A 26,745-nucleotide genomic window follows, 5' to 3' on the forward strand; every position below is an offset into this window, starting at 1 on the left:
CGACTGAGCTCTATGACCATAGCAGACACCGCCACATATTACTGTGCGAGAGGCACAGAGAGACAGAGTAAAGCAGGGACTTGTGCAGAAAGGGGAAGTGGGTCAAAAACAGTGTTGTGAAAGCAATATAATACAGATTCCTCAATCTCCTGAAAGAAAGCACATCAGTTTCAGGTCACCAAGGATGTGCTCCTCTCTCATTCTCTCTCTCTCACACACACACACATACACAATCAGATCTTCTATCCCTGATCAGGTTAAAGTAATGTCAGCCTGGGAGTGTGATGTAGATTATAAAATGCACTGCTGTCTGTGATTCTTCTCTCATGCTATTAAATCCCACACACCAAATGCACTCAGATCATGGATTTGAATACAGTGAGTTTAGAGGCATTGCTGAATGTGGCAAACACATGTCCAAAACCCAGCTCACATCTCGAGCAAGCCCAGATAGCAACTTCATGTGACCTTGCATCACCCCTGGGAATTCTGGTCAAAAAGGTAACCTAGAGATGTGCAAGCCCACCCTCGTCTGGGATCAGCAGGTGCCAGCAGAAGCACCCATCTTGAGCCCTCCCAGACCCATGCTCGAGCCCCCACAAGCTTGGCAAGCCACCTGCAGTCACCTTGCATCCTGCCCACAAGTGCCCACCATTTTGCCGAGCATTATTTTTTTAAAATGAAAGAAGGGAGCTTAGTAAAAATGTTCATATTTAAATATGTGCACGTTCAGGCTGGGAAAATTTGATCTATGCAATATTAGAGGCATAGTGACTCTAATATGGGGGCCACAGTGGCTTAGTGGTCAAGACGCTGAACTGCAGACTGGAAGGTCGGCAGGACAGCAGTTCGAGACCCGAGTGCTGCGTGACAAAGTGAGCTCCCGTCTTCAGTCCCAGCTCCTGCCAACCTAGCAGTTCGAAAGCAAGAAATTGCAAGTAGATAAATAGGTACCGCCTCGGCGGGAAAGGTAACACCATTTCGTGCACCTCGGTGTTCAGTCATGCCGGCCACATGACCATGGAAGGATCTTCGGTATTGCATGGATCAAGTTTTCACAGCCTGGATGTGTATATATTTAAATATGCACATTTTTACTAAGCTCCCATTTTTGTAAAAAAGAAAGAAAGAAAAAAACCTTGGCAAAATGGCCAGCATTCGCAGACGGGTCTGAGTGAGCGCGGGGAGTGTCTGGGAGGGCATGAGTGGAGGCAAGTGAGGCCAGGGGCTCAGCTGGCACAATCTGGGGGTGCAGGCAGGGGGGGAGCCTGATGGAGTCCCCGACTCAGTCGGGCATCCACGCCATCCCTAGTGGAACCGTGGAAAAGGGGCCACCTTTCTAGGCAGTTTCAGTTGCCTGCAGCACAAACAGCAAGTCCAGTGAGAATCCTGGAATCTGCAGTTGAAAGAGCCAGGAACATATAGGTGCGGAGTAAGTAGATAAAAAGCAAGGAGGTGGGTTTGCATTACAAGGGATGAATGCACCCTGGATGTACTCCTGCATCCCACAGTACCACATTCTTGAAATACCACTCATTTCTTTAATGGGGTAGGTCAGTGGAGTTGAAATAAAGGAGCTCAACCAACCTGTCCCAACCCAGAAACGAAGATTTCTGCTCAATTGGGGGCTTCATCTGGGAAGTGCTATATCCCAGCTGCACAATGGAATTGGCGGGACCCGCCGCTTGCCCAACAGAATTTGTGGGGCGTGACCAATCCAGATAGCCACTTCATGTGACCTTGCAACACCCTTGGTAAGCTAAATGGAAAGTACGACCTTGGAAAAGGAGACGCCTTTTTTGGTAGTTTCAGTTGGCATATGGGGAGGGGGCACCCATGGAGACCCTTAGCTGTATGGCATTCCTGGTGCAGCCACTGTGGGTAGAAGCATCATTGCTGTGTTCTCCAGGAAGTGCCCATGAATAACCCACCATGTTGATGCTCCTGCAATGATGTGGCATAGCTCCAGGGCCAGACTTTGTGACTGGCCCAAAGTCACCCAATGAGCTTCCATGGCTGAGTGGGGAACCTGGATCTCCCGGCTCTCAGTCCAACACTCTAGCCACTACACCACATTGGCTCTCCATTACCATCCAAGGCGCCTCCCGCAATTTCCCCCAGCGTATCTCGTGTTTTCCCTAAATGCAAAAGATGTGGTATTTTTCCCAGCCCACGGAACAGGAGTGCCACGACCTCCCCATGAAATTCTCCAACAGCTGAAGAAATCACTGTGTCTGCCTGATGTGGGTGTTTGTTTTCAGTTGTTGGGGATATGGTCAGGATGACAAAGGCATTGAGGATGGGCGTGGGGTTGCACAGTCAGAAGGAGACCCGAGCAAATTTGACAGGTGCGAGGTCAAGAATTGCCTGCCAATTGCAACTCCTGCCTCTGCATTTCTCAGTTGGAGAGAGAAGAGAGTAAAATGCCTCCCTGCAACGAGGGGAGACACCTCTGATCCCCCACCTCACCAAGCTCGGAAGCAACATTCTCTGTTGTTTCAGAGCACCCCATTAAGTTCAATGGGGCTTACTCCCAAATAATTGTGCCAAGGGTTGCAGACTTACAGAACAATCTTACATTTTAAGTCTACTCAGAAGTAAGAGATTTCCTGGGGGCTGCAAGAAAGCAGAAGTTAAGCAGAAGTTAAGCTATGAAAGCAAGACTCCCGCAGCCCTCCTTTGCACACATGCCAGGGGGAAAGGAAGGCACTTCCTCCGTTCAAACCACGCAGATCCTGTGTAAAGGATAGGGATAGTGGAGAATTCTGCCACGGACTCCAGTGAGGCTGGATTCTAAAGAATCCGGCCCCCCAGAGTCCATGGCGTAACGGACTGCTCACCCCCCTGCCACCCCACAAATTCCCCACGGACCGGATCCTACCTGCTTCGGGCGGGTCCAGATCCGGCCACTGCTGCCAGCCACTCCGTGACTGTGAATGGCGTCCCCTACGCATCGCCACTTTAAATGTGATAGGCTATGTAAATATTTACGTAGCCTATCACGGCTAAAGCAGGGATGCAAATGGCATAGGGGATGCCATTTGCGTCCCTGCTTTAGCTGTGTTAGGCTATGTAAATATATACATAGCATATCACGGCCTAGCATAGGGACACAAAAGGCGTCCGCTACGCAGGACACCATTTGCGTCCACAACAGCCCTGCAGCAGATGGGGGCCCCGCTGCAGATCAGCCCAGCCGGCAGCTCCACGGACTGTCCGCAGAGCGGAGCCGGCCGGGCAGGATTCCGGGGGGCAGGACCAGATCACCTCCCCCCCGTCAAGGATTCCGGGGGGAGGACCAGATCGCCTCCCCCCACCCACAGAACCCAGCGGAGCCAGGTAAGTGGGGTTTCGTACACCCCTAGTAAAGGAGCCCTTCCTAATCCCGCAAATAAACTGAAAGCAGGAAGTTCCGGAAAGGATGTGGGGTTTTTTGGTTTGTTTTGCTTAATGTAGAGATGCCCTAAGTCTTCCAGGAGGCTTTCCGAGGAGCTCAAGCAGCTGGAGAAGCTGCAAGGACAGAATGGGGGGAAATAGGAAAACAAAAAGCACACCGGAACCCTTCTGCCACCTCCTTCCAGTAAGTGAAGCACTCAAGCCCTCCACCCTCAGAAATTTCAGAGGAATTCTCAAAATCCCAGCGAAAGTGGAAGAAAAACAAATGCCTCTCTTGCAGGGAAATGCAGAGGTTGTGAAAGGGTGGGTTGAGGTTTGGCACAGCGCTAATTAAAACAATCCTACTATGAAAGCTGGAGGAGTAAAAAGGGTAGCAGGCTCTATTTGGATAGAGTCCACTAATTCTTGCTTGGATCCATCCGTGAAACAATGCCTCCTTTTAGACTCGTTGCGACAGGATTGACCAGGATCTGTTCTATGCAAATCCCCTAGTCAGGCTCTGCCTGTAAATAGCATCACCTAGGGGATCTTTTTCTCATTCTCCTGAGCATCTCACCTGGTACGAATTTTTGCTTGGAAGGGGAAAAATGAAAATGTTGATCCCAACACAAAGAGAATCCAGATATGTCTCTAATTCCTGCCCTTTTTTGCAGGTATCTTCTCCAATCCACAGCTGATCGAGTCTGGGCCAGACATAGTGAAGCCCGGAGAGTCCTTCACGCTGACCTGCAAAGTTTCTGGTGTCCAGGTCAGTGATTATTACTGGAAGTGGATCCAGCAGCCTCCAGGGAAAGGGCTGGAGTGTCTGGGTTCATTCGGGGCACTGCACACAGAGGAACCACCCAGCTCAGTCCCACAGTCAGTAGTCGAATCAGCATCACCAGGGACACCTCCAAAAATGAACTCTCTCTTCAGTTTAACTCCCTGTCAGCTGCAGACACTGCAGCATATTACTGTGCAAGATACGGTGAACAAAAAAATTACCCCCAGACTCAACCAGTTGCTCAGGAGCTGCTCAGTCTCTCTCTCCAACAGACATCTCTTGAGCTAATCTGCTACACATGCACTGAACGTCTCTCCCCACTCCCCCACTTTCAGGTACAGGTTGGATGTTTGTAGAATACAGGAGTATTTCCAAGAAATTTTCCACACAGGTCAGATTTGGATTAGCTGTGCATTTTTGTTTTGTTTTGGTTTTCGTCTTCACTACTTATTGAACATTTTTGACATTTTTACAAGAAAATAATCCTCTCCTCCCCAGGACCTTTGACAATAAGCTTCTGTTTACCATCATTCCCTCTCCCTCCCCCTCCTTTCTGGTCACTGAAATATGCCAAGTTCTGCAATTTACTCATTGAACATTTTCCAGGTATCATCTCATCGAGTCATCATATATATAAAATTTAAAGTCAGGAGTTAGTTGGCCATCCCTTTTTGACTGCCTTCCCATTGACCGATTCTCATGAAACACTCTTCATTGGAAAGCTCTTGACACACAGACTCCACGAATAACAATGGCTTTCACTATAATTCAAAATTGGGAGTTTATTTATGTCCATAAAGCACTTTTTTCCCCTTTTTTTAAGAATTGGGATATCTTCTATAACAATATAAAATAAAGTATCAAAATTACTATCAAAAATATCAGCTATAATTAAATAAACATAATTAATTCATAATTAAGTGAACCAAAACAATGGATCATCCATGCAAAAACCACCTTCCAACTCAACCATGAGCTCAGCTGCTGCTGCATCTACCTTGCCGACAAATATCCAATGAACTAATCTGCTACAGGTGTGCTGAAAATCTCACCCCCAACACACACACTCACACACAAAATTCCAGGGGGAAATTCGGGGGACAGGATTTTTTGGCTCCTGGTCGAATACAGGAGCAATTCTGAGAAATGTTCAGCTTCGGTCAGGTTCGGATTAGCTGGGAGGGGGGTATTTTTTGTCCTCATTATTTATTGACAGGTATTTGAGATTTTTAGTAGGTAAGACCCCCGTCTCCACCAGGACATTTGACAATAACCTCCTCTTTACATTTTTATTTATTTATTTTATGCATTTAAAATATTTATTAGCTGCATTTCAGGACAGAAGCCCTCACAAGGTGGGCTACAGCAATAAAATTCCCTTCCCCTCTCTTCCGGGCACTGACATATGTCAAGTTCTATGACTGACATAGTAAACATTTTACATGTATCATTTATGCATCTACTGATTTGCCCATGCTGGTAATATATTCCCAAAAAAAAAGGGGAAACAAAAAAACATAAGGAAGGGTCAATTAATCTATTAATTAAAAGATTAAAGAGATTAAAAGAGAGAAAAGGTTGTGTTTTAAAATACATGTTTTAAGGTTTTCACATTCTTTTTTGTTTTCTTTTTGAGCGAACTCTGTTCAGATACTGTACCTTGTGCAAAATGTGGCGGCCAGTTTAATAATTAGGACGAAAAGGTCTGAGTATGTAAGAGCAATTCTGGCCTGCCTGCATTGGGTGCCTGTATGTTTCCAAGCCTGATTCAAGGTGCAGGGTTTAACCTATAAAGCCTTACATGGCCTAGGAGTGCAATAGGGATGTCAGAGAATTATGCCCAAATTTTAAATGGGATTGAATTCTGACAAATCAGGTCTGCGGAATCCTCCTCGGAACAGGGCGGCCCAGTCGACCCAGACCGGCGCTCACGCAGACCCTTTTTTTTTTTGTCCACCAAAAGGCACATTTTACAAAAATCACAAGAAGAAATCTGTAAATTGGAAATGGAGGAAGAAGAATGTGAACAGTTTACCCTTTTTACAAGGCATTTTCCTGAGGCTTTCTTTTGCTGGGGCTGAGTCACGAAGTCCACGGAAATCCTCCATCATTTCTGTTTATTGTCTGTGGAGGTGGGTCAGGTCAGGTCAGATCAGGTCCAGTGAGATGAGATGAGGTCAGATCAGGTCCAGTGAGGTGAGGTCAGGTCCATTGAGGTGAGGTCCGGTGAGGTCAGGTGACTGGAAATTATGTGGGGTATCCCCACAAAGGGCTTTACTCTTACGGAGACCAACGGCAGGTGCGCAAAAAGGATATTTCAGCAGTACTTACGGAATTATTTACGTAAGTTTGGGGAGCTGAAAAAAACAGGGGAATCCAGGGCATGCGGATGGCAGAACGGGGCGGCCCTCGGCTCTGCAGAATCCTCACGGAGCGGAGCTGCTCCACAAGGATTCCGGGGGGGAGGAACGGATCCCCCCCGCAGATTCCCCACCAGAACAGACAGTGGGGAATCTGTACATCCTACACTGCAACACCTGAAGAAAATCTTCTTCTGACCTGAACATACCCGGACGCTACGATCAACGTCTGAGGACTTCCTTCAAGTGTCACCTCCAAAGGAGGCTCATAAGGTGGCAACAAGGGAGAGAGCCTTCTCAGTGGTGGCCCCCCAACTTCCTGAGGCCCATCTGGCACTGACTCTGTCATCTTTTTGGCACCAGGTAAAGAATGCCGTCTACTCCCAGGCATTTAGCGTAGGGATGTACGAAACACTTACCTGGTTTCGTCCAGGGACATCCGCGGTGGGGGGGAGGCGCTCCGTCCCTCCCCCCGAAATCCTCCCAAGCCAGCTCCACTCCATGGTAACTCTGCAGAGCCACCACCCGGGGCTGCCCGCAGCCAGACATCCAGCCGCTGCTGGGCTGCGCAAGGACACAAATGGCGGCCGCCGTAGCCGCCGCCATTTGCGTCCCTGTCTTCTGCCATGATAGGCTATGTATATATTTATGTAGCCTATCATGGCAAAAGGCATGACAAAGAAACAAAGAGAAACAAATGGCCGCCGCCATTTGCATTCCTTCTTTTCGGCCGTCTTAATCTATGTAAATATTTACGTAGATTATGACAGCGAAAAAGAAGGAACGCAAATGGCGGCGGCCGTAGCCGCTGCCATTTGCATATGCGGTTTTGTTTGTTTGTTTCTTTGTTTTACCCAGAGCCCTCTGCGGCCGGAAATCCGGCTGTGGACGGCTCTGGCCTCACTGGGCCGGGCCTGGCCGGCTGCTCTGCGGAGCTGCTGCGTTCGAGGATTCCGGGGGGAGGAATGGAGAGCCTCTCCCCCCTAGCCAGGATTACGGGGTGAGGGATGGAACGCCTCCCCCCCGCATCAACATAATCCGTGAAAGGTAAGTCACTTTTGTACATCCCTAGTTGGAGAATTCCGCCAAGGATCTTAGTAAGGCCGAATGCCAGTGCATTTGGCCCCCCAAAATCCATGGAGAAACGAAGCCCCCAGCCCCACCACCCCATGAAAGGCACGCGAAATGGAGCACCTACCTGCTGCCATTCATGCTGCCTTGCGAATGGCCCGTGTCTGTGGCCACCATTCGCTTCCCCATTTTTTGCCATAATAGGCTACATACATACTTACGTAGCTTATCATGGCATACATACATACTTACGTAGCCTATTAACGCAGAAAATAAATATTCACGTATTATTATTCACGTAAAAAAAAAATCACGTATTTTTTGCCGTGATAGGCTACATACATACTTACGTAGCCTATCACGGCATACATACATACTTACGTAGCCTATTAACGCAGAAAATAAAGGGGAACGCAAATAGCGTAGCGGGCTCTATTTGCGTCCCTTTTTCATTCACCATTTTAGCCTACGTAAATCTTTACGTAGGCTAAAACGGCGAATCAAAAGGGGACGCAAATAGCGCCCGCTACGCTATTTGCGTTCCCCTTGATTTTCGCCATCATAGTCTACATAAATATTTACGTAGATTAAGACGGTAAAAAGAAGGAACGCAAATGGCAGCGGCCGTAGCCGCCGCCATTTGCGTACGCATTTTTTTTTTTTAACCCACCCAACCATGATAGGCTACGTAAAGATTTACATAGCCTATCACGTCTTTTTTTTTCTTTTTTTACAGAAGCCTGGAAATGGCGGCGGCAGCAGCCGATTGAAGACCAGCCGCCGTAGCTGCCACCGCCACCGAAGCCACCGCCACAGCCGCCGCCCGGAAGATCCACCGCAGGTGAGTCTCGTCCCGGGGGGGATCCACGGGGGGGCGGGGGGGTAAGCCATTCCCCCACGGAGTTCGGAATGCACTGGCATTCAGCCTCACCGAGATCCATGGCAGAATTATCTGACATCCCTATCTCCAACATCCCTACATCCTTAAGGTTGTTTGTTTGTTTGTTTGTTTGTTTGTTTAAAATCACAGAGAGTTGTAGGAGGGAGCCCAGTCAAGAAAAATATCTGATGAGAGGAGGGAGTTTAACAATTACTATGTGATCAAACATTGTGTTGTGTTTCTGTCTTAGACTATATCTTTCTGTCATAGACTACAAAGCTGATCTGCAATAGCTCCTGCATAATTTATTCTTCTTGTTAATACCTGGACAGCAAGAAGGGAAGACTAGGGGCATCTCTACGCCGGCCTAAAACCCTGCATTTAAAATGGGGCTTTCTGCTTCCGTTTTAAATGCAGGATCACGACGATGCCCTTTCTCACGTGCTTCCTTTCCCCACGCCCCTCCCCGCTCCTTCTCCCCATATCTGAGTCTTCCATTATATTTCATGGATCTCGCTCCTTTTCTTGCCGCTTTTCCTCTTGTCACAGAGGAAACTGAAGCAGAACACAGTGGAGTAATTTGATAGCTCTTTATCTGCAATCTCTTTTACAATGGAACAAAAGGGCATTTAGTGCAGGAGACGCCTTGGATGAACATAGCATCTGTCTATCTATCTATCTATCTATCTATCTATCTATCTATCGATCGCCCATCTGGCTGGTCACCCAGCTAGCTACTCTGGGCGATGTATAGAGTGTATAATAGAACAGTTTAAAACAATAAAATTCTACAGTAAAAACATCATATTTCTAAAAATACCCTACAAATACCCAAATGCCTGCCTGAACAACCACGTTCTTAATGCACGGCGGAAGCTCATTAAAGAGGGGGGCATGGCGGAGTTCCCTAGGGAGGGAGGCATCATGTAAAAAGCCCGCAAACTTCTGTGAAGGAGCAATCTCAACTGCAGGATAAAAGCTCTGTGTGAAGAATGCCTAGGTGTCCCCTCTCAGAATAGGATGGTGTCATTTCCTTTGTTCCTTGAGTAATCTATATGGGTTGTGTTATGCTGTTCCTGAGAAAAAACAGGACCGGAAGAGATCAGTCTGGGAGACAAGGGCTGTTGGAAGCACCAGTGAACTTTATCCTTCCATATTTCGTGTATCTTGTAGATGTCTGCACTGCACATCAAGAGGAGATGAGACAGGCTGGGTTGAAACAAACAGGATAAAATGCTGTGAAGAGGAGACCTTTAGTATGGAAACTTGGCAAGATATGTGCTAACGTTCAAGCACATCAGCATTCGTGCCTTTCCTTTGGTAAATCTTCCACATTCTCATAGGCACAGTTGTGCCTTCCAGCACACCTCAGTGCACGTTTGCACCAGTTTTTACCCATTGGCAGAAAACAATGAGATACCTCCTCCGAAACTCCACTGAAGGATAACTAACTATGTAGCCTAGCCTGCCTTGAAGGGCTGCTCTGATGATCAAAACAAGGGTGAGAAGTTTAAAATGGTAGGAACTCTTTGGTGGGATAAAATGGAATGAATAAGGATATGAATCTTCACTGAAACACTCTCAAACACTGAGGCCAGAGAGACACTCTAAACCGGGGGGGGGGGAGCGGTATTTTAGTAACTCTCCGAGGTTCACATGCACAACCATGGGAACTGGAGTTTAGTGAGACTGCTTTTTTCATGATCACACATGCATTCCAGTTTCCAGGGTAATGGGTATGTGAGAGGGAACGACTATTCGATTTTAAACAAGAGACGTCTGTGGTGGAGACATTCCCTCCAAGTTCAGCCCTCAGAAAGCTCTTCATATTATCAGCTCTATTCTATCTGTACAAAGGGGGGCGGCAGAGATATCCACAGCCATGAGTTTCTTCCTCACAGCAGACCCTTAAATCTCTTCACTGAGAAACACATGCAAATTCATACCCAAGAGACTCCTTTTTAAGCAGAAAGAGCCACATCTGAGAAACCTGCTGGCTCTGTGATCTCTCATCTGACCAGGCCCAGATAAGGGCGTGAAAGACTGCAGGGGGAAACCATGAATTGGTTCATCTGCTCTTTGATTTTCTTAATGTCTCACCCATTCCGTAAGTATTTTGGAGGAACAAACCTGAGCTCATCCATTCCTCCTGTATTTATTATATATCCTCACTGTCTTACATCTCTGGCCACATACCATGTATGAGGACCACAGTGACATCAATGGGACTCTCATACTTAACTCTGTACACCGACAGTCTGTAAATATATAGAGGACTTGGGCAAGAAGAACGTTGCCTTCTTTCTACATGTTATATCAGTATCACCACCTCCATCCACTTCATGCATCCGATGAAGTAGATGTTCTCCCATGACAACCCATGCCTGCAGGAAGTATTTGCTCCCAAAGATGAAAAGAGCCTCCTTCATGGGCATGAATGTAACCTTCTGTTCTGTTTTCTTTCTAAAGGGGTCCTCTCAGAGGTGCAGCTGGTCCAATCCGGATCAGGAATGGTGAAGCCTGGACAGACCCTCAGACTGACCTGTTCGGTCACCTTTTCTAATACTGATGAGGACAACTTCGATAGCTATGCTTGGGGTTGGATCCGTCAGCCCCCCGGAAAAGGTCTGGAATGGATGGGAGCAAAAAGTACACTTCTCGAGAGCCTTGGACAGGATTCAGCATTCTATGCTCCGTCTCTACAAGGGCGGATAACTATCTCAGCGGATCCTTCCAAGAAAGAGTTTTACCTTCAGCTGAGCTCTCTGACAGCTGCAGACTCAGGCACTTATTACTGTGCTGGAGAAGCACAGTGAGCAAGGAGAAGCAGAGTCCCATACAAAAATAGATGGGGAAGTGGTTTATGAACACACTGACATTACGCTCTAATATGGTAGGCATGATAACACTTCAGTCTCAATGACTCCACTGACAGGGGTAAAATAAACCTTAGGACATGTCCATATATTTTACAAAATTGAAGTCTGGTGCAGGCATAGTTCAAGAAACCATAATTACAATGGGTGGGGGATTGAAGAAATATGACATGTCTACATCTCTTGGTGAAAACACATGACTTCACATGTATCCCAAAACACGTAAAGTACTTCTCAACTGCACGAGGACCTGACACTTGATATGTATACGGTCCATAATATCCCAATTAAAGAATATGAGATATGTTACAGTCTATGGACTGGGATGGCCTTTATCAATTCCAAAAGCATGTGCTAAATGGCAACACCTGCAGAAACCCAGAGAATGGAGGCTCCCGGGCATGGCATTCTTCAGGATGCTTCAAACGATCTGTCCATCTCAACTTCCCCTGCAATCTGGGCTTCTGAATCCCAGAGCCTCTTCTTGGCAACTCCATGGAGATTGTATTACAATAATCTAACCATATTACAGCATGGTGCTCTAGGAGGTGGTACCTGAATCAGATGGCACACTTAAAACATGGACCCACGGATCCACCTTCCCTTAAGAGAAAATGGGCCACAATGATTTTTATCCAGTCCCAATAAGGACAAATGAATAGTTCAGTATTGTAGGGATAGCCATGAAATTAAAAGACGCTTGCTCCTTGGGAGGAAAGCTATGGCAAACCTAGACAGCATAGTAAGAAGCAGAGACATCACCTTGCCGACAAAGGTCCGTCTAATCAAAGCTATGGTTTTCCCAGTAGTAATGTATGGCTGTGAGAGCTGGACTATAAGGAAGGCTGAGCGCCGAAGAATTGATGCTTTCGAACTGTGGTGCTGAAGAAGACTCTTACGAGTCCCCTGGACTGCAAGGAGGTCAAATCAGTCCATCCTCAAGGAAATCAACCCTGAGTGCTCATTGGAAGGACAGATAATGAAGCTGAAGCTCCAATATTTTGGCCACCTAATGCGAAGAGAAAACTCCCTGGAAAAGACCCTGATGCTGGGAAAGACGGAAGGCAAAAGGAGAAGGGGACGGCAGAGGATGAGATGGCTAGATAGCATCACGGATGCAATGAATATGAACTTGAGCATGCTCCGGGAGAGAGCGCAGGACAGGAAGGCCTGGCGTGCTATGGTCCATGGGGTCACGAAGAGTCGGACACGACTGAACGACTGAACAACAACAACAACGAAAGTCACTTACCTTTCTCAGATTATGTTGATGGTGAGGGAGGAGGCGTTCCGTCCCTCCCCCCGAAATCCTTGACAGGGGGGAGGCGATCTGTTCCTCCCCCCCCCCCCGGAATCCTCCGCAGCTGGCTGTGCTGTGCGGCAGCTCCACGGAGCAGCTGGCCAGGCCCAGCCAGGCCAGAGCCATCCGCAGTCGGATTTCCAGCCACGGAGGGCTCTGGGGGGAAAAAGGAAAAAAACACGTACGCAAATGGCAGTGGCTACGGCCACCGCCATTTGTGTTCCTTATTTTTGCCATCTTAATCTACGTAAATATTTCCATAGACTATGAGGGCGAAAATAAAGGGGAATGCAAATAGCGTAGCAGGCGCTATTTGCGTCCCTTTTTGATTCACCATTTTAGCCTACATAAATATTTACGTAGGCTAAAATGGCGAATGAAAAAGGGATGCAAATAGCGCTCGCTACGCTATTTGCGTTCCCCTTTATTTTCGCCATCATAGTTTACGTAAATATTTACGTATATTTAAGATTAGGAGGGCCATGGTGGCTTAGTGGTTAAGACGCTGAACTGCAGACTGGAAGGTCGACAGGTCAGCAGTTCAAGACCCGAGTGCTGCGTGACCGAGTGAGCTCCCGTCTTCAGTCCCAGCTTCTGCCAACCTAGCAGTTCGAAAGCAAGAAATTGCAAGTAGATAAATAGGTACCGCCTCGGCGGGAAAGGTAACAGCATTCCGTGCACCTCGGTGTTCAGTCATGCCGGCCACATGACCACGGAAGCATCTTCGGACAGCGCTGGCTCTTCGGTTTAGAAACGGGGATGAGCACCGCACCATAGAGTCGGAAACGACTGGTTGGGGACACCTTTTTAAGATGGCCAAAAATAAGTAACGCAAATGGCGGCTGTAGCCGCCACCATTTGCATACGTGGTGTTTGTTTGTTTGTTTGTTTGTTTTTTAACCCACCCAGCCATGATAGGCTACGTAAAGATTTACGTAGCCTATCACGTCTTTTTTTTTTTTTAACAAGACTGGAAAAGGCGGCGGCGGCGGCCGGTCGGAAGACCAGCCACCGCAGTCGCCGCCGCCACAGCCACCACTGCGAATATCCACCCTAGGTAAGTCTCGGAATATCCACCCTAGGTAAGTCTCAGAATATCCACCCTAGGTAAGTCTCGTCCCGGGGGGATCCACGGGGGGATGGCAGGCCATTCTGCCATGGAGTTCGGGGGGCCGAATGCACTGGCATTCGGCCTCACCGAGATCCGTGGTGGAATTCTCTGACATCCCTAGTATTTTGCAATAGTACTATCAGGCACTCTAGCCCTCAGGTTACCAGTCCAAATCAGAAAGAAAGAGATGTGATAGTGATACATGTAAGATATATTTGCCATTTTCCTTTTCATATATATTTAAATATTCATGGATGGATGGAAGAAAGAAAGAAAGAAAGAAAGAAAGAAAGAAAGAAAGAAAGAAAGATATAGAAAGCGTAGCAAATCAAATCTGTATTCAACCCTCCAATAACAAGTATATTGGAACTAGAAGGACATGAATTGAGATACGGGTGGCATGGTTATTTGTGGTTCGATAAAACAAAAGTGAATGTAGATTTTAACAATCACTATATAAGAAGGGCTGTTTTAAGAATTTGGAATCAATATAAATTAAGGTTCTATCAAAAAATACCATGTTGGATATCCTCACAAGAAGCAGTGCATAGAAGAGAATTTGATAGCACGCATAAATGGATAAGAAGATATAACGATTTACTGGAACTGTCACAAGGGGAATATAAGTTGAAAACAACAGAAAGCTTATTGAAAAAAGGTCATGTATGTCAGTGGTTTTCATATTTGCAACTTAAAGAAAGGTTTAACATAGCTGAGAAAAATGGTGGATTTGAACAAACAGAATCTGAGTTTGAAACAGCCCTGTGTACAAGTGATGAACATGTTATTGCTGAACTGTATAAATTACTGTTAAGGTATGAGACAGAGGATGAACAAGTAAAAGATTGTATCATATAATGGGCACAAAATGTTGGTCATAATATATCAATGGAATGGTGGGAAAATGTGTGGGGAAAAGATTTAAAATTTACTTTGTGTACAAGTCTTAAAGAGAATTTTTATAAGATGATATATAGATGGTATAGGTCACAATTTAAATTGTCTGTAATGTATAAAGGTGTTTCTGGAAAATGTTGGAAATGTGAAGACCAAGAGGGAACGTTTTATCATTTATGATGGACTTTTAAAATAGCTAAAACATTTTGGAAATGAATACAGTCTTTAGCACAAAGAATATTAAAAGCTAATATAGAACTAAAGCCAGAATTTTTTTTATTGGGACTAACAGATAAATATGTGAAAGAGAAGGGGGACACCTTCTTTCTCTACATGACAACGGCTGCAAGGTTATTGTATGCACAAAAGTGGAAGAATGAAAAAATACCAACTGTGAGCGAGTGGATCATGACAATGATGGAACTAGCAGAGATGGCAAAACTTACTATGATAATTAAAGAAAGGTCAACAACTAAATTTATGTTGGATTGGAAACCTTTTATAGAATTTGTACAAGAAATAGAGAAAAATGGTATCTATGCATGTGGATTTTGAAATTTGAGATGGCTGATTCTCTTTTTTCTGTTGCTAAACTTAGGAGAAAGGAGATAATGTCTGTGAACTCAATGTATAATATACAACTAAGACAAGAACTAGAGAATAATAATAAGCATTTGTTGTGTAAGGGGAGCCAAAGGTAGATATCTTACAGTCTTAAGAGATATTTTAGTGTATGCATATTGTTGTTGTGTTTCTGTTGTTGTTGTGTTTTGTTTTTCTTTAAAAAATAAAAAGTAAAAAAGGGAAGAAAAAAATAACAAGTAAGCACAGGTTAAATGCCTTGGGAAATGAAAAAAAAAGGTCTTCAGATGGTTCAGTTCATTATGTCGTCTACATCGCAGAGGAGCCATCTGTGGCAATTCCACATGCACAATATGTAAATAGTGAAGGTTTGCATATGTAGGGTGGCTGGTATGTATCTGGGATGATTGACAGGTGAGTGTGAGGTGGGGTTTGGCAGAGTGTGGGCAAGAAGGCCAGTCTGGCAAGTGGAAGGAAGGGGAAGTGGCCGAGTGAGAACAGAATGGAGGATACCTTGTGCAGAAAAAGGTGGGGTATTGCTTCTGGAGAGTCAGATAAGTCTGGGAGTGAAATAGGTTGGGTACAGGTAGATAAGGCTGAGATGCGATTGGGAGATAAAAGTGAGAACATCTAGTGAGATAGTCTGTGGGTTAGAGAGCATGTCAGATAGGGCTGAATGAAAGTTCCACCAAGGATCTCGGGGAGGACAAATGCCAGCGCATTCGGCCCCCCGAAATCGGTGGCGGAACGGCCCCCCATCCCCCCGGGACGGGACTTACCTTAGGCGGATCTTCCTGGCAGCGGCGGCTCCGGTGGCGGCTCTGGCGGTGGTTTGGCGACAGCAGCTGCGGCGGCCAGTGTTCCGACCGGCTGCCACCGCCACCATTTCCAGGTAAAAAAACCAAAAAAACAAAAAAAAGTGATAGGCTGCATAAAGATTTACGTAGCCTATCACGGCTAGATTTTAAAAAAACACCGTGATAGGCTATGTAAATGTTTACGTAGCCTATCACTGCTGATTTAAATTTTTAAAAAGTGTGTATGCAAATGGCGGCGCCCATGGGTGCCACCATTTCCGTCCCTGCTAGCCAGCGGCCGGATGTCCGGCCACTGGTGGAGCCAGCTGGCGGCTCCGCAGAATCCCTGCGGAGCGGAGCCGGCCAGCCAGGATTCTGGGGGGGAGGGACGGAGCGCCTCCCCCCCCCGGCCAGGATTCTGGGGGGAGGGATGGAATGCCTCCCCCCCAGCATCAGCATAATCCGCAGAAAGGTAAGTCACTTTCGTACTTCCCTAGTGTCAGATAGTGTGAGAGAGGGTGTGAGAGGTTTTGAACACTGAAGTAAAAGCCAGAGTTATATTGTGCAGTTTATAGTGTTGCCTTATTTTAATTGTCATTCCTGATATCCTTTCCTCATCCCAACCCAGTTCCTATTTCCAGTCCTGTTGTACCAAATCAACCTTCTTTGTTTTCAGTTTTAAAAGACAGTTTCCTTTTTTGGCATTAGGAAGGGTGTCATGGAATAACCCCCACATGCCGAGTGCTTGGTCTGTGCTACAAAAAAGAAAGAAAGCAGCTCTAAAAGGGTTATTGGTGACAGCAGTTGAGAGACTGGTGAAGCATCACAATGTGCAGACAGATGGTTGTGGGTGAGAGCCTAAAGGTGGCAGTGTGAGGAGAGACACCGACCAAAGCACCTGACCTGGTGACTAGAAGTGGGATCATGAGGTGGTCAAAAAGGCCTCAGGTCCTCACACCATCTATTCTATTTAAAATATTGTTTATCCCAGGGATGGGCAACAAGGACTAATGAATATTGCAGTATTTTTCCGCAAGAGTTTTCTGAGTCTAGCCCTTAGGTTATTTATTTATTTATTACATAAATATCTGTATATGTATCCCACCTTTCGCCTCTTTCAAGGAACCGAAGGCAGCGCATTATATACAAATCCTTTTGATAGTTATAGTTGGGATTGGATCCGGCACCCCTGAGAAAAGGGCTGGAATGCATGGAATGGATTAGCACAAACACCGTTCTTGATAAACCTGAAGAAGTTAGGGGCTATCTTCCATCTCTCCAAGGCCCTCCTAAAGACTTTTCCTTTTAAATCACAGAGACTTGTACTGACTAAGTGACAGGACGTAGACCAGTCCTGGCGGCGGGGGGAGATATAAAGTAAAGAGGGAGTTCAACTTTTTCTAATGGGATCAAAGAGCCTCTTGCCAGGCCACTGTAGTCCTTTCTGCTTTCAACCACAAAGCTGATCTACAATAGCTTTCATCTGATTTCTTTACTGACTTAATTCCCAGACAGTAGGAAGGGAAGACCAGATGTTCCCTTCCAGAATGGGATGGTGACATTTCACAGAGACTTTGTTCCTTGAGTAATCTATATGCTTGTGTTATTCTGCTCCTGAGGGGAGACTGAAGCAGAACAGATCAACCCAGGAGACAAGGACAGTTGGAAGCACCAGTGAAATTTATCCTTCCATATTTCATGTGTCCTGTAGATGACAACACTGCACATCTAGAACATACGTTACAGACTGTGTTGAAAGAACCAGGCTAAAACACCATGAAGAGGAGACCTTTGATATGTAAACTTGGCAAGATCCATGCTAAAGTTCAAGCTCATGAGCGTCCATGCCCCTCCTCCACATAATCATGGACACAGTCATGACACCTTGCACACTTTTGTTCCAGTGTTTACCCATTGGGCTGGAAACACTGAGATACCCCCATTGACACCCCATTCAAGGATAACTCCCTTTATTGACGCTTAGCTTGCCTTGCAGGGCTGCTCTGAGGATAAAAAACAGGGGTGAGGAGTTCAAACTGGTAGGTGCACCTTGGTGGGAAGAAAAATGGAATATATAATGATGTGAATGTCCTCTGAAGCACTCCCAAGAACGACAAATTATGGAACTGAAGTCAGATTAACACTACAAACCAGGTTTTCTATCGTGTTTAACTCTCACAACTTGATGCACAGAATCATGGGAACTGCAGTTTAGTGAGGTTCTTGCTCTTTACTCTTTTCATGATCCCCCACAATGCACACAGATTACAGTTTCCAGGGCACCTATGTGAGAGGGAATGACTATTCAATTTAAAACAGTTGAAGTCTGTGGTGGAGACATTCCCTCTGTGTTCAGTCCTCAGAAAACTCTCCATAATGTCAGCCATATTCTATTTATACAAAAGGGGGCAGCACAGACACCCATAGCCATGGGTTTCTGCATCACGGCAGACTCTTACATCTCTTGACTGACAAACACATGCAAATTCCTCCCAAAGAGCCTCCTTTTTAAGCAGAAAGAGCCAAATCTGAGAGACCTGCTGGCTCTGTGATCTCTTGTCTGACCAGCCCCAGATAAAAGAGTGAAAGACTGGGGGGCAGGGGGAATTATGAATTTGTTCATCTGCTCTTTGATTTTCTTAATGGCTCGCACATTCTGTAAGTATTTTGGAGGGACAGACCTGAGCTCATCCATTCCTACTGTAGTACATATCCTCACTGTCTTACATCTCTGGGCACATACCATGTGCAAAGACCACAGTGACATCAATGGGACTCTCAAACATAACTCCTAAGAGGAGGCAGGAGCAGAAGAGATCAACAGAGGAGACATGGGCTGTTGGACACACCACAGTGAAAATTATCCTTCCACATCTCATGTGTCCTGCAGATGACAGCACTGCATAAGAAGAGCATATGCCACAGGCTGTGCAGATGGAACCAGGTTAGAATTCTGTGAAGAGGAGACCTTTGGTATGGAAAATTGGCAAGATATGTGCTAAAGGTCAAGCACAGGAGCACCCATGCCCCTCCTTTGAAAAATCCTCCACGTTCACGTGGCACAGTCATGATCCCCTGCACACCTTGCTGCAGGCTTGTTTGTTCCAGTTTTTACCAAATGGGCAGGAAACACTGAGGTACCCCCATTGACACCCCCGGGATCACTCAATTCATCGTAGCCTAGCCTGCCTCGCAGGGCTGCTCTGAGGATCAAAACAGGAGTAAGGATGTTAAATTGGCAGAAGCTCCTTTGTGGGAAGGAAAATGGAATAAATGAGGTTGTAAATATCATCTGAATCCATCCCAAGGGAAAGGAATTATGACACTAAGGTCAGTTGGACACTTCAAACCAAGGTTTACCCCCAGTATAACTCTACGCCACTACGCCATTTGCACCCCTCTTTTGCCGTAATAGCCTATGTAAATATTTACGTAGGCTATCATGGCCAAAAAAAAGGGGAATGCAAATGGCGGCCACCGTAGCCACCTCCATTTGCATTCCCTTTTTTTTGCCGTGATAGACTACGTAAATACTTACGCAGCCTATCATGGCTTCCACAGGGACGCAAATGGCGTCCCTTCATTAGCCACGATAGGTTACATAACTATTTACGTAGCCTATCACGGCTATAGTGATGAAGCGAATGGCAGCTGCGGATGCAGCCACCATTCGCAAGTCAGCGCAAACAGCAGCAGGTAGGTGTCCCGTTTCACGCGCCTTTCGTGGGGGGGGCGGGGGGCTTCGTTCCACCACGGATTTCAGGGGCCGAATGCACTGGCATTCGGCCTCACCGAGATCCATGGAGGAATTCTCTGACATCCCTATCACCACCTCCATCCACTTCATACATCCTATGAAGTAGATGTTCTCCCATGACAACCCATGCCTGCAGGAAGTATTTGCTCCCAAAGATGAAAAGAGCCTCCTTCATGGGCATGAATGTAACCTTCTGTTCTGTTTTCTTTCTAAAGGGGTCCTCTCAGAGGTGCAGCTGGTCCAATCCGGATCAGGAATGGTGAAGCCTGGACAGACCCTCAGACTGGCCTGTTCGGTCACCTTTTCTAATACTGATGAGTACAACTTCGATAGCTATGCTTGGGGTTGGATCCGTCAGCCCCCCGGAAAAGGCCTGGAATGGATGGGAGCAAAAAGCACACTTCTCGAGAGCCTTGGGCAGGATTCAGCATTCTATGCTCCGTCTCTACAAGGGCGGATAACTATCTCAGCGGATCCTTCCAAGAAAGAGTTTTACCTTCAGCTGAGCTCTCTGACAGCTGCAGACTCAGCTCTTGGTGCAAACACAAGACTCAAGGTGGATCCCAAAACAGTTAAGGTACTTTCCTAGTGAGGAAAGTCTTGACAGTCACTACACATATCATCCCAGATACCCCAGTGACTGCATATGGGACATTTTAAAGTCTGCTGGTCGTGACTCAGGACATACATATTGCCCCCCCCCCCCCAAATGAAGGCTGTATGCTTACCACTACCAATGCCAGGGGAGAACTACTCATGTGCACTGAGAAATGTATTAAGGAATTCACTGCCCCTCTACATCAACAGAGGAGGCTTCCAAGTGTCTCTCTGCAGGATTCACTGTCCTGGCCTTGCATCCACCAAATCAGCCTGGGCTGGGAGCCCTCAAATCTGTGCTCCCAGTGCACTGAGCAATACTGGAGAGTTCAAACCTTCCTGATGCAAAGATGTCGTAGAATGACTCTCCCCCAGAGGAAAGTGCCTGCTGGGTTTTGGCATGATGGATGGATTGGCCTGTGCCTTCATCCAATCAGAAACCATACGGAATGATGACACCTGCAAAAAACAAAAGAATGGTGGCTTCTGAGTGAGGGAGATGTTGAAAGCGGTTTGTCCATCTGCATTTCTCCTGGTATCTGAGCTTCTGAATCACTGGAGCCCCTTACTGACACTGAAAATGAGGAAACTGTGGTTCTGCTGGATTTCTGATTCCAAATCTGCATGGTTAATTCACTGGAACCAAGAGGAGCTTTCCTCCCTTTGCAAATAACAAGTTCAAGGCTGCTGTGGATGGAGGAAGTCAGATTGGAATTGCAGTTAATAACCTTTCCCTCCATACCATAGTGCCGACCCAGTTCAGAGCCCCTAATACTGCCATTTATCACACAAAGGCTAGTGATAACATCACATTTCACTTGGCCCTCAGTCCTTGTTAAGAAGGAATCTGACTCTGGACAATCCCTGCCACATTGTCGGAGTCACAGAGGTCCTGTCGTGAAAGCATAACTTGACATTATGCAAAATTTCTAACTAACCCCCAAAATACAAATGGCTCTTTGGGATGCTTGCAGCTGTAGAGGACTCTTGCTCTCAGGTCTGTCATTAGGCTGGCATTCCAAATTCTCCTAATTGTGCTGGACCCCTCTGAATTGGCAGATCTGTTAGACCTGCTGGCTCTGTGATCTCTCATCTGACCAGTCCCAGATAAGGGAGTGAAAGACTGGGGGGGGAATCATGAATTTGTTCATCAGCTCTTTGATTTTCTTAATGGCTCACCCATTCTGTAAGTATTTTGGAGGGACAGACCTGAGCTCATCCATTCCTACTGTATTACATATCCTCACCATCTTACATCTCTGGGCACATACCATGTGCGAGGACCACAGTGACGTCAATGACAGGGACTCTCATACTTCACTCTGTACACCGACAGTCCCATTCAGGTCCGTAAATATATAGAGGACTTTGGGCAAGATGAACATTGCCACCTTTCTACATGTTACATCAGTATCACCACCTCCATCCACCTCATGCATCTTATGGAATAGATGCTATTCCATGAAAATCCATGCTGTCAGGATGTATTTGGACTCAAAGATGAAACAAGCTTCTTTCATGTGCATGAATGCAATCTTCTGTTCTGCTTTCTTTCTAATGGGGTCATCTCAGAGGTGCAGCTGGTCCAATCCAGATCAGGGATGGTGAAGCCTAGACAGACCCTCAGACTGACCTGTTCAGTCACATTTTCTAATACTGATGAGGACGACTTGGATAGCTATGTTGTGCTGACACTGCCCCTCCCCCCATGCCCAGGTCATCTCTAAGCTTTTTTGAAGCCACATTGGCTTCTTCTGTTGTCTTCCACCTTTTTTTTCTTGTTGGAATTGTTTGTAATTGTGCCTTGAGAATTTGCTTTTTAAAAAACTCCCACCCATCTTGGACTCTTTTTCTCATTAGAGTCGCTTGCCATGGGACCTTACTGATCATTGTTCTGAGTTTATTAAAATCAGCTTTCCTAAATCCAGGGTACGGTTTTGGCTACACTCAGCTTTTGCTTCCTTTAGAACCATGAACACAAGTATAACATGATTGCTTTCCCCCAGAGTTCCTGTAACTGCTACTTTACCCACTAAGTCATCTCTGTTGGTGAGGATCAAGTCAAGGATAGCTGATCCTCTAGTTCCTTCCTCTACTTTCTGTAGGAGGAAGTTATCCGCCACACAAGTCAGGAGTTTCCTGGAGGGGCCATGTTTTGCAAAATTTGTCTCCCAACAAATATGAGGGAAAATGAAGTCCCCCATTACTACTATATCATGCTTCCTTGAAACATTGGCTGTTTGCTTTTCAAAAGTTTCATCCTCGTCTTCTCCTTGATTGGGTGGCCAGTAGTAGACTCTGACCACCATGTTCCTTTTATTCTTTGCTCCATTTATTTTGACCCAGATGCTCTCGATGGGGCTACCAAGCTCATCCTCCTGTCTTTCTGTGCAGAGATATGTATTTTTCACATACAGTGCCACCCCACCTCCCTTTCTGTTCCTCCTGTTCTTTTTGAACAAGTTATATCCTTCAATTGCTGTATTCCAGTCATGAGAGTCATCCCACCAAGTCTCAGTTACACCTATCAAGTCATAATTTCCCTCCTGTATTAAGAGCTCAAGTTCGTTCTGTTTGTTTCCCATACTCTGGGCATTAGTATATAGACTCTGAAGACCATGTGCTTCATGGTCTGGCTTTCTTCCTACATTTTTGTGAAGACTATTATTGGGCGCTATTAGAGCTGTTCTCTCCGTTGCAGTGCATGAGCAAACACAAAGCAATATTCTGATGTTACCCAAAAAACAGAGTTCCTCCGGGTTTTCCTTGGGGTACTATCCAATGTTAGTCCTATGCAGAGTAGACCCATTGAAATAAATGAGACTTATTTATTTATTTATTTATTGCATTTATATCCCACCTTTTTTCCTCTTGCAAGGAACCCAAAGTGGCTTACATTCTCCTCCTCCTCCTCCTCTCCATTTTATCCTCACAACAACAACCCTGTGAGGTAGGTTGGGCTGAGAGAGCCTGTGACTGGCCCAAAGTCACCCAATGAACTTCCATGGCCGAGTAGGGACTAGAACCCGGATCTCCCAGCTCCCAGTCCAACACTCTAGCCACTGCACCACGCTGGCTGACTTAGGTTATTCACAACTAATTTAACTCCAATTCATTTCATGGATCTACTCCATGTAGGACTAATGTTGGATACTACACCAGGTGGATCAGGAAGTAAAGGGGCGGGGAGAGAAATTATCCAGTAGTAGTAAATGTCAACCTTAGGAAGTTGATGATTCTGGAGAGGAAAATGCTTTGGAGTTCTGCATGCCGGGGGGCGGGGGGGAGCGTTGTCTGAGTTCATCCCTGCGTATGCAAACAGGTTACCTGTTCCAAAAGTCATTGCACTATCATAGAAAAAAGTCTAATTCAATTCAAACCAGTATTAAAATGTTTTCCATCAACACACTATGCCAAATCATGGCAACATGGTACAAACGCTACGCCTGGTTGGAATAGAGCTGGTTTCACTTAACTTCCCATCAGTTCACTGGAAAAGATGCCAGTAGGGGAGGCAGGGAGATGGGGCCGGGGGGGGGGGGAGAATAAAGAATACAAACACTGGGAAAGGGATACTGATAAATATTTCAGACTGCAGCTGCCTGACCCAAGTGCAGTCCATAATGGTTGCATGGTGGCATGCATTGTTATAACCAGATGCAGAGACTAGAGCAGATCAAAGTAATTAACACCACAAATTTATCAACATTTGTGGTGTCATGAGTGGAGGCGAAGAACTGCCGGAAGATCAGGAAAGGGACACGGAAGTTCAAGGGTGGGATGTGGAAGTTTGTGGGGGACAGGGATGTTGTGCTGTATGAGCTGGTCTGAGTGCTTCTTTCATTCCCATCCCTTTTCTTTAAAAAAAAAAACTGAAGCCAGCATTCTAAATTGTCTGCTAAGGCCCTCTGGGAAGATGCTAGATGATGACATAGCTTCTGCACCAGAAGCACTGTATGGCCAAAAGATAGCTGCTACTCATGCTTATGTGAAATTCCCACCAGTGCTTTATGCAAATCATCCGAGGAGACTTCTCCTGCTTAAATAGCATCATCCAGTGTTGCTCCCTGGCCTGGTTGAGTCCCATTCATTCTGTAAGAAAGAAAGACAGAGGCGTCATGGAAAGCGAAGGGAAGGAGATGAAATCCATACTGCATTTCCTCCTCTTACTGAGCCTCTCTCTAGGTGAGGATTTATGTACTGGATGGAACATTATGTCTTGGATCCTAAGGTAAGTTAAAATGAGGACACACAAAGAAGGAAGGTTCTCATCTCTTCCTCCATGCTGCAACCAGCTACGGCTCCCAGAGGGCCTCTCTGGCTCATTATGGGGCCCTCCTGAACCATGTTGAATGAGGCAGCATGTGCTGAAGGGGGATAGGGGAAATTAGGCAGAGGTCTAACCAATTTTGAGCCATTCTATCTTTCTCCAATGCCTCATTGCATGTTCTTCAGGAGGGAACCCCCTGCCCCAAGAGACTTCTCAAGGGGTATGCATTAGCTGCAGGAGTGATGAAGGGATGGGAAACTTTCCTTCCATGAACCTCCTTAACATAACTTATTGTAGGATCCAAGCCTATGAATCCAACACAAAGAGTGTGTGTGATTCAGTGTGTGATTCTCATTTCTGTCCCCTTTCTGCAGGAGTCTCCTCCAGTCTGCAGCTGATTGACTCTGGCCCAGGTGTGGTGAACCCTGGAGGGTCATTCAAACTGACCTGTGCCGTCTCTGGCGTCGAAGTCAGCGGCTGGTTCTGGGGCTGGAACCGGCAGCGTCCAGGGGAAAGGCTGGAATGGATGGGAGGCATTGAGAGTTCTGCAGCTGGTGGGAAACCCTACTACAATGCCGCATTTGGCAGCCGAATCAGTATCACCAGGGACACTTCCAAAAATGAATTCTATCTTCAGTTGAGATCTCTGGGAGCTGCAGACACTGCAGTGTATTACTGTGGCAGACACCGGGGTGGGCACAGAGACAAAGAGCAATGGAGCATCCAGACAAAAACCACAGTGGCGATTCAGCCACCTGCACCGTTTTAATGTTTAATGTTGGTTGTTCATCGTAAGAGATTTCTACCCACTCTTGTTCAAAGAGAAACCAGAGAAGCTTATGACAGGAATTAAAATCAGTCTGCAACAATAATATGGAGCTATAGATAATAATGAGATCAACTAAATAATAGCAGAAATAAACACCTTTAAACTGAAGAAGACAGAGAACCAAAACAAAAGAGAAAGAAACGAAACGTCCATCAGCATGCGTCCATGATAAAAAGCCTCACTAAAATGCCAGGTCTTGATTTGGTATCTGAAAATGTTCAGTGTTGACTTGGTGGGTTTCCCAAGAAAGGGCATCCCAAAAAATTGTTTACATTTCTGTAAATAACATTGAAATCATTGATAAAATGTATATATAGGTGAAATAAATAAATAAATAAATAAATAAAGGTTGGTGCTACGACCAAATTGGCCCTGCCACTGACACTGCCAGGGCCGGACCACACCACAGGGTGTACATCTAGGGCCCTATAGTTCAGGAGGGCCCCCAAATGACCCAACAGAGAGGCAGCAACATCACTAGACAGATATGTTCAGACTGTCTCATACCAGATATCAGCCTGACAGTGGAAATTACAATAATCCTAGTGCTTTGCACTAGGAGCTGGTACCTGCATCACCTGGCATGCTTAAACCATGATCCCAGTGATCCTCTTTCTCTTCTAACAGAAATTTGAGCAAAGTCATTTTTGCCAGGTGTCAGCTTCAATGAGGCTTGTATGAGAAATTCATTTTGCTCACAAAACATGTGAACATACCCCCTGCTCAAAGCACCAAAAGTGAACCCAGGTGCAAGCGTGAGCACACATATGCCAAAAATGTTCACAGTTTCCCTGACGTGCATTTGTGGTCAAACTGTGCAACTCCCCAAATATCCAAATTTGCTAATTCTTGCAGATTTCCCCTGTGGACTGAAAGCACCACCTTAGTCTACAGACGAAAGTGGTGCAAATTAGAAAGTTGCACAAATTTGGGGAAATTCACATAATTTTCACATTCAATCACTGCTCAATTTGTACAATTTTCCCATTTGTGCAGAGTGTACAGCAATCACAAATGCAAACAGAAATTGGGCACGAGACGAGTGTCAAGATGACGTTGAGAGAATCCTAGTGATCTCGAAATCGCTCATTCGCCCATCCCTAACTTCAACCCATCTTCAAGGACAAACCTATGTTGCAGTACTTTGCCATAGGAATGCATAAGAGTTAGGGATGCTGGAGAAATTAAAGATGGACTAAAATGAGCTCAGATGTCTAAGAATCCAACATGCAGAATCCACTGCAGAGTGACCCCCTCAG

At 46.0% G+C, this 26,745-nt stretch overlaps 1 gene segment (V, D, J or C); it reads left to right on the forward strand.

Moving 5' to 3' along the window:
• The window catches only part of LOC146342978 (immunoglobulin gamma-1 heavy chain-like), a 675,086-nt gene that overhangs the window by 238,274 nt on the left and 410,067 nt on the right, over nucleotides 1-26,745 (forward strand).

The sequence above is a fragment of the Heloderma suspectum genome, chromosome 6, assembly GCF_057233095.1.
Source record: "Heloderma suspectum isolate Gila_16-S chromosome 6, 16-S_ref, whole genome shotgun sequence".
Lineage (NCBI taxonomy): Eukaryota > Metazoa > Chordata > Lepidosauria > Squamata > Helodermatidae > Heloderma > Heloderma suspectum.